Below are 9,075 nucleotides of genomic sequence, written 5' to 3' on the forward strand. Positions count from 1 at the left end.
GAAACTGGTAATTTCGTAAATGCAAAAGATAACTTATGGAAGAAATTGGAACTGAAGAATTAAACGTTTATTTTCAGCAATAAATTCCTTGTTTTTCAAATTAAAAATCCCTAATTTCCAAAATTACATAAAGATGAAGATGTCTGGCGATTTTTCTAGAGTCATTGTTAGGTTTCCTTTTCCCAAATATCACTCTAACTGCGAATCCATCAAAAAACACCAACAACCTCCATCGATGATGTTTTTGTAGAGAGAGAGAGAGAGAGAGAGAGAGAGACAAAAGAAATTCAGTATTATCATCAAATTTGACCGTCTCTAATCTTCCATAAAAGTTGCACCACTACTGATGATGAACGGACAAATTCAACATTTGAGATTGTTTTTTTATACCAAAGTGTTTTTTCTAATTTGGCGGCCATTTTGGACCACAAAAAAAATCGACGACGAAAGCAAAACAAGAAAGCATGCCCTAACTTCTTCCCTTGAATTTGGTAGATCGAACTAAGGATATGTGAAGGATGTGTAATGAAATGTGTATGACGAATTGATATGACAAAGGGTATACGATGAATCGATACATGGACTTTGAGACGGAGGTGTTGTGAATTGATGTCCATCATGTTGTGAAGAAGGTTGGTTACTTCTTAAAGGAACATATTAGATTGATGTTAGCGGCAGGAGAATAAAAGGGCTTTTAGTTTTTTCTTTTACAAATAATGATGTCAGTGTTGATGTTGGGGAGGAATTCGGAGTTGGACTTATTGGCAAAGGTATATCGTAGAGTCGATGGTCAAGTCAATATGCAAAATGTGAAATGTTGAAGGAGGGTGAAAAACATTTTTCGTTGTGGTAGGTTGCAACATTCGAAAAATTGGCTACGTGGCGTGAAAGAAAGCCTAGACATTTAATATTTGAGGCAAGAGAAAAATAGGGTTTATATATATATATATATATATATATATATATATATATATATATATATATATATATATATATATATATATATATATTATGTGCTAAAATGCACCAATAAGAATTTAGTAAACATTAAATGTATATTAAATGATATCCATACTTATAATTCTTTTTTATGTAAACTAATTAAATTCGTCATTAATGTCAATAATAATATTCTTTCAGAATGAATTCATATAGAATAATAAGAGTGTATTCCAGCAGAATGAGAATATATTCTACTAGAATACACCCTCATTCTTCATATTCCATACACCTTTATTGTATTTTAAGTTAGTGAGTCTTGAAAGAAAGTTATTGCTAACATAAAAACCTAGATACAAATTCATTTTCAAAGAATGTTATTGCTGACATTAATGACGAATATAACTAGTTTCCTTAAAGAGAAAATTATGATTATGGATATCATTTAATATACATACAATTATGGAAACATTTTATATATATCTTTATTTAATTAAATAATAATTAAATTTTACTAAATTCCTATTGGTGCATTCTAGCACGCAATAAATATAAGAAATACTTTAACCTATCCATATATATATATATATATATATATATATATATATATATATATATATATATATATATATATATATATGGATATCATTTAATATACATACAAGTATTGGAAACATTTAATATATTTCTTTATTTAATTAAATAATAATTAAATTTTACTAAATTCTTATTGATGCATTCTAGCACACAATAAATATAAGAAACACTTTAACCTAGACCTATATATATATATATATATATATATATATATATATATATATATATATATATATATATATATATATATATGGGGATAGGGATAGGCAATATACATTACAGCCTCACCTAAGCTTAGGTGTGTATATATATATATATATATATATATATATATATATATATATATGTGTGTGTGTGTGTGTGTGTGTGTGGAGATGGGGATAGAGAATATACATTACAGCCCCACCTCTAAAATATTTAGTTTGAACTTAGTAATTAAACTCGATTTGGTTTTCATTTGGTAAATATATCGTCCCCAATAACATTTCTTCCCTTCATTATCGTTTTACCATCCTTGTTTTCATTATTCCATTATCGTTTATTACTTCACTCTAGTGAACATTATTGTTTTCCACCGTCACGAAGGTCGAAGATAATCAATGTTCTTGCTTCCTTATCAAAACTATTGTGTATATCATGAAGCTGCATCTTCAGGTGTTAATCGTGAATCCCCTAATCACAATTTTTATATGGTAATAAAACAACTTATTTTCATGAGGTTTAGTACCTAAGCTTAGTTGGGTTGTAATGTATATTCACTTTTCCCTATATATATATATATATATATATATATATATATATATATATATATATATATATATATATATACACCTTAATAAGCTTTTAGCCTCAAATGCTGTATTTTAAGAGGTACAAACTATTATGCAATATATATACCCTAACTTTATGCATAAAAACATCAGGAATCTTATTTTGGTCAACAAAAGTACTACATGTTATCCTATCCTATAAATTGAACAGTATTGCCTCACGTTTTTGAAAAGAATCGGTCAAAGCTAACCTGTATTCCCTTATTTTCAGTATCAAATGAATCAGTCGTTAAGAAATACACTTAATAATACAATCTCCTCTCTTTGTAGAATCTATAGAAGACGTTTTGTACAACATTATCTCTCTACCTTCTCTCCTCTCACTAAGTATTCAGGACCCTAAACACATCTCTTACCCTGCCACCACCACTCTTCTCCATGGTGTTATGTGTAGATCTAAATCAAGATCTCCAAACCACCATCATTGATTGTTTTTTATGATTTAGATTATAACTTGGCTTGAAGGTATACGTACGACGACATTTTCATGGGAAAGCATGGTTAGGTTCGTGGTCTTCTTTGCCTCCGGTTATTAGATTCTTGTCGAGTTTCATAAGTCTTCCTTCAATTTAGGTTAATGTGAAACAAAGCATAATTGTCACACAGTTTGGAAGCTACTTAGGGAGAACGTGAAGAAGCAAGTATGTTGTTGGGATAGTGTATCGTTGTTCTCAATCTTTTCTTTATTAGCTTTTTGTTTACATTTACTGAAATTCAGAAAACTTGAAACAACCATCGACAATGGAGGTATATATTTATTTTTTGATTTATTGTGTTGAACTGAAGATGTTCCGTGAAATCCGTGGAATGATCTTGATCCCTAAATCTTACTCTCTATCTCTACTTTAATCCATAAACTCACTCTTGATCTTGATATTTTGCAGATAGGAGACAACCTACGATTTCAAGCCCTAAATTTCAACAATGAGCTTTTTTTCTTTTTCTACTATGATTTTAGAAGCTGTCACTGCACATTCAAGGTAAGCAACAATTTCAAGCCACAAACATCACAACAATTTCAGGACATAGACTTCGGAAGTGGATATGGGATTTGTGTTCACTAAGTAATTATAATTTTTACATTTTTCTCTACAAGAAGCTAATCTGGGATCTTGGTTTTCCCTCGTATCATTCCCTTTTTCCCACTGACTACAAATTTTTTGATTTTCCAGTCCAGCTCTTTATTCTCCTAAACAATAAGTGAATTTGACGATGTAAAGGAATTTTAACCTCAAACAGCTTGCTAGAACCCTAATCAAATAAAAAAAGGTTTATAGTTATCTATTAAAATGAGTATTTTTGAAGTTAAATTTGATTCAAATTATCTTTTAGCTTAAAAAAATAATACCATTGCTTATATATTGTAGTCTTTTTATCATTCTTAATTTTTAGTTTAAATTCATAGAGCATGGTAGAAATTAGACTTTGAGTAGCTTAGTTGCCTTCACAACAACACATCATGGTATTGCCAGCCATGTCATTGCAGCAAAACACATTTGAGCCAAACACTCTCTTTACAGATGAGAGATCTTATGCTAACTTTAACCTATTGGCTTCACATTCAAGACCACAACCTTGGGGGTTAAAGACAATTAGTTTTTCGGATGATGGTGTTGTGTATGTATGATGGATTCATGAAGAGGAATTTGAGAGAAAATATGAGGAACAATGGAAGATTTGAAATTGTAGTATGAGCAACACTTACAAGAACAACAATAATAAGACAAAAGAAATGCCAATCTATAATAATAACAGTAACAAATCTAAAACCACTTAATTTATTTTGTTACCTTTTACATCTGTGTTTGGTTTTTTTTGCAGATTTATTTGATTTTTTTGTTCGCTTTATAAGTTATTTCAAGTAATATGTGGTTATCTACTTAAATGATTCTTTATATTTGCTGTATGTGCTTGTTTAACTGTGTCTTTGTGTGTTTTACAATAGAGTTTCTGGCTTGGATGTGGAGGGAAACAATGTTTCACAAGGTATCACTGGACACTTTTAGAATGAAGCTATGAAGCAAAAATATGAAATTAATGTTAATTTGTTCAAATTTTTAACTAATTCGTGATTTTAAGCAAAATATCAATTTTATAGGTTTATTGGATTCTAGATACAAATTTATAGATATAAGTTTTCATCTTCAAAGATAATATTCGAAATAAACCTTTTTTGATACTATAAATTTGATTGAGGTACGCAACTTTTTTATCATTTTTGTTTGTTTTTTTGGTGATTATAAAGGTAACTTTGATACATATTGATTATTATTTCTTATGTGATATCTCTCTCTCTATCTCTCTATCTCTCTCTCTCTCTCTCTCTCTATATATATATATATATATATATATATATATATATATATATATATATATATATATACATTGATGGGAAAATTGACTATTATCCCTTTTTATAGAAGATGAATAGCATCCCACTAGACTTTTACAATACATAACATACTAAGGAAATATAATAGCTTATAAAAGATTACTCTTTAAGGGATTCTAATATCGTAAATTAAAAAGTAAGCTTATGAAAACAAATAGATGAATCCATTGATACATTTTTATAAAAAAAATTATGATTGGTTATGTTGATTGTAGATCTGACTTATGAGTGTTGTATTACAAATAGCTCTATGATTTTATTCTCAATTTAATACGAATGTTATGATGTTAACAAATTGGATTTATCACATTCTGTTTCACGAGTCTTAATTATATCTTTTTTCAAATGGTGGAGCTGTGATTTTCTTTTATATTTTAATACAAATGCTATGATTTTAACATATTGGATTTATATATAGTTTTTGTGTGTTTATTTAAATTAAACTCTATAACTAATATTGTGAGTTATGATGATAGGGAACTTATTCAACAAAGAGGGCTACCAAGAAATCACACAAATTTGTGACTAATTTAAAATTGAAGTCTCATCTTTTTGATCCAATAAATCACTCAATATTGTGACTGTATTTTGTGACATGTGTTAGAGCCCGATATACTTTATCCATATTTGACCATTTTACCATTCTTTTATGTTTAGAGGCGTTTTGTGCATTCCTAAGTTTCTGCTGTAGAATCCTTTAGTGTTGTTGATAAAATTCTTTGCATCAAGCTCCTCTGTAAAAGGTTGTTAAAGGGAAGATTTAATGGAAATCCATCATGGCGTTGTATGTGAGTATGTCCAAGGTGCTCCTGACTCCAAGGTGCTGGGGAAATATGGTCTAGGAGATGTAATGAACTCTTCATCTTTTGCAAAAAAGATATGGTGTAAAAGGCTGTAAGGAGTCCTTCATTGTTGTTTGGTCTTTTCCTATAAGACACTACCTGGAGGGCCGAGACCGGGAGTACAACCCACAGTTGCTTATCTTGTAGGGTTTATTATTATTATTTTTTTCAGACATTTAATTACAAATAAACTAGATTCCATGTGTAGAAGATTATATAGGTGGTTTTAGGAGTAATTTAGCAGGAGTGGTTAGATTTGTCGTTCAAAAAAAAAAGATTATATTATAAAAGTTGGACGTTTGGGGTTAAGTTAATAGGGGTGATTTGAGTTTCTTTAATATACATGGTTTACATATTACTGTCTAATATATGTATAATACATTTCCGTTTTAATGTTCATTATTAGATGATCAACGTCACTTATAAGATTGGATGGAGACTAAATCTTTCAAATATTCTTAGATGAACATCATTTAATGAAATCACTCAACATATTAAACTTAAGGGAAAAATATGGATTTTGGTTCCTTGAATAAACATTTATGAAAATTTAATTATGTGCCCTAAACCATTTCTGGAAAATGCAAAAAATAAAATAAAAATTGTTAGGTATTAATATTCCATGTTTTATCGTATAATCCTTCTTGTATCGAAAAAATGATTCGTTCCAGATATATAGATGTAATAATCTGTTTGCGCAAAAACACTAATAGCTTCTTAAAACTAATTTTTAAAAGAAATTATTCGTACCCGTCGTTTGGTGCGGGTAAACGGTTAATATATATATATATATATATATATATATATATATATATATATATATATATATATATATATATATATATATATATATATATATATATATATATATATATATATATATATATATATATATATATATATATATATATATACACACACCATGTTAGAAAGCTATTACTAATAAGAAAACTATTTTTCAAAAAACTTATTTATCATCGTAGCTTTGTGCTTACCCATATCTAGTTTTTTCATCAACAAATACATTTATCATGTTATTATATATCAAATAGTAGGTGTAAAGAGATACATATCATGAATGGTTCATGATCATTGATACTATCCAATAAAGATGGCATCAACACCACTCGAATTAAAACTAAATAAGACTTGAAAAACTGCATGTTTTTAACGTATTTTAAATAAAGTGCATGAAAAAATTTGACATCTTCTAATCAATTGCTACGATTTCATCTTGTATACACACGAGTTAATAGTTTGTTCGTATAAAAACTATTGGTGTAAGCAATGAATGATCAACTCACAACTATTGTTTTAATGTTTACATCCATGTGTAAATTGTTCAAATCCAAATCTACTTACAAACCCAGTGTCACGAAAATATTATATTTCACTAAAAATGATACAGAAAAAAAAAATCAAATAATAAGATATTTGTATTACATTGATATGAAAATACAGAAATAATATCATGTGAATCCAAAGTTCAAATGGATCGCTTGGACCCAAATTAAACAATAATTAGTCAAAAGGCGAGAAGCCCATGACTTTCAACTCCAAAGAAATAAGCTTTAAAGTTCAAAAAATCAAAAATTTCGCCGTTGCCGGGGATCGAACCCGGGTCACCCGCGTGACAGGCCGGAATACTTACCACTATACTACAACGACTTACGATGCAGATTTTGGTAAGTATGATAATCAACTTTAGCTTTTTGTAGACAGATTTGTTAAGAAAATGAATAGATGATGACACCCACAACTTTGGTGCTGTATGTATCCACCACCTTTGTATGGCTGGCTACCAGCAAACATAAGTTGACTTAGTGTTCAATGAAGATTAACAACTTTGACTGTATTTAGTTGCTATAAATAATATGTTCTATTTGGTCTCTATTAATTTAGTTATGTGAATTATGATCGTTGAGAGAGGGAAGAATTGATCCATGACAGTTGTTGCAGTTTGTGATTATAATTTTCACAATGTCGTCTCTAAGTTTGAATTTATTTGTGAATATGATCTTAACCTATATAAAATGATTTTAAATTTTGACCGATATGGATTTACTTCAAATCTTGTACTGAATTTGCAAATTTGTGTAAAGGATAGCCTGATAAGAACCTTATCTACAATGAAATGCAAATTTAATAACGACAATAAAACAATTTCAAAATCTATACTAAATTGTAATTTCGTATAAAACATAACGACTAAATCTGTAATTTAGTTTAGGTTTTAATGTTTTATTCTCCATAAAGGATTTGTACTATAGTGATTGTGAGATAATAGTAAAATAATATTACAAATAATAAGTATAGAAACATCTATGTAACGTTCCAAAAATACCGAATGAAAATTTTGTTTTTAAATCAACCAAAACATTCATTCATTATTATTAAAGATAGTGATAGTATCAAATGTGTTTCCAATATCATCAGCATAATAACAAAATCATAAGTATAAAATCTCTTGTAAATGCAATGCAATCATGTCGGACCCTTTCCGTTGGAACCAGAAATACCTAAATTATTTAAACATAAAATCGTAAGTACAAAGTTTAGTAGGTTTCCTAAAATACTACATATCATACATAACATAACGGGTCTATTTCAACCCCAAGAAGATGTTATGAGCCAAATCATAGTCTTACTCCCTGCCATGGACCAATCATGGTCTTTACTTGTACAAAAGACAGGGGTCGGATCCTGGTCTTCCGTACAATTGTCATTGGCCAAACCCTGGTCTTCTATGCAAGTATCACAAAGACTACTAGCATTATACATAGTATAGTGAGAAAACTTACCTCGCAACATAATCAACAGCTAACCAGAGTACATAGCCAAGAAATTAGTACTACACACCACCTCCACAAGGTCAAAAATGAGATGAAGATGATAGATTCTAGCCAAAACCAAGCTCCCAGCCTATAAGATGAACTCCTTCTTCTTATAAGCTTCACAAAATGGCTTCACACTCTTAAAACGCACACAAAGAGGCTACGGTTTGGGTGAGAATCGTTTCCATAGGATGGAGGCTGCCTAAATGAGGCAGCCCTAGGAGTTAGTGCCTTTAAATAGGCCAAGACCTTGTTGTTGAGGTCAAATTATGTTGTGAGGTGTCGAAGGGTTTTGAGTCTGTCTTAGTGTCGAAGTCTGTATTTCAGCTTATGTTGTATGTATTTCATAAAGGCACATTTGTATGTCGAAGCTTAGAGTTTTAGCCTTTATGTATTTTTTTTAGCTTTTGACTTTCTATAAATAGGGATAGGTTCTAGAGTTAGAGTAACTTTTGAGCATTCTTGTGTTCTTACTCTATTCATTCTCTGTAACATTCAAAAGTATTATTGAGCCATCCAGATCTTATTTACTCCTTGTGTTCATGTTTTAATTCATACTCAGATTTCATTTCCATTACTTGATTCATGCGAACTACAATTGGTATCAGAGCAGGATTCTAGCAATAGATCTCTGGTTTTCT

General features: G+C 29.6%; 1 non-coding gene across 1 annotated transcript; it reads right to left on the minus strand.

The window, feature by feature from the left end:
* Window positions 1–7,196: 7,196 nt before the first annotated feature.
* Window positions 7,197–7,268, minus strand: TRNAD-GUC (transfer RNA aspartic acid (anticodon GUC)). The gene has a single exon. It is a non-coding gene; the product is annotated as a tRNA-Asp (tRNA).
* Between the last annotated feature and the right edge of the window lie 1,807 nt (window positions 7,269–9,075).

Source organism: Lactuca sativa, chromosome 4 (assembly GCF_002870075.4).
Source record: "Lactuca sativa cultivar Salinas chromosome 4, Lsat_Salinas_v11, whole genome shotgun sequence".
Classification (NCBI taxonomy): Eukaryota; Viridiplantae; Streptophyta; class Magnoliopsida; order Asterales; family Asteraceae; genus Lactuca; species Lactuca sativa.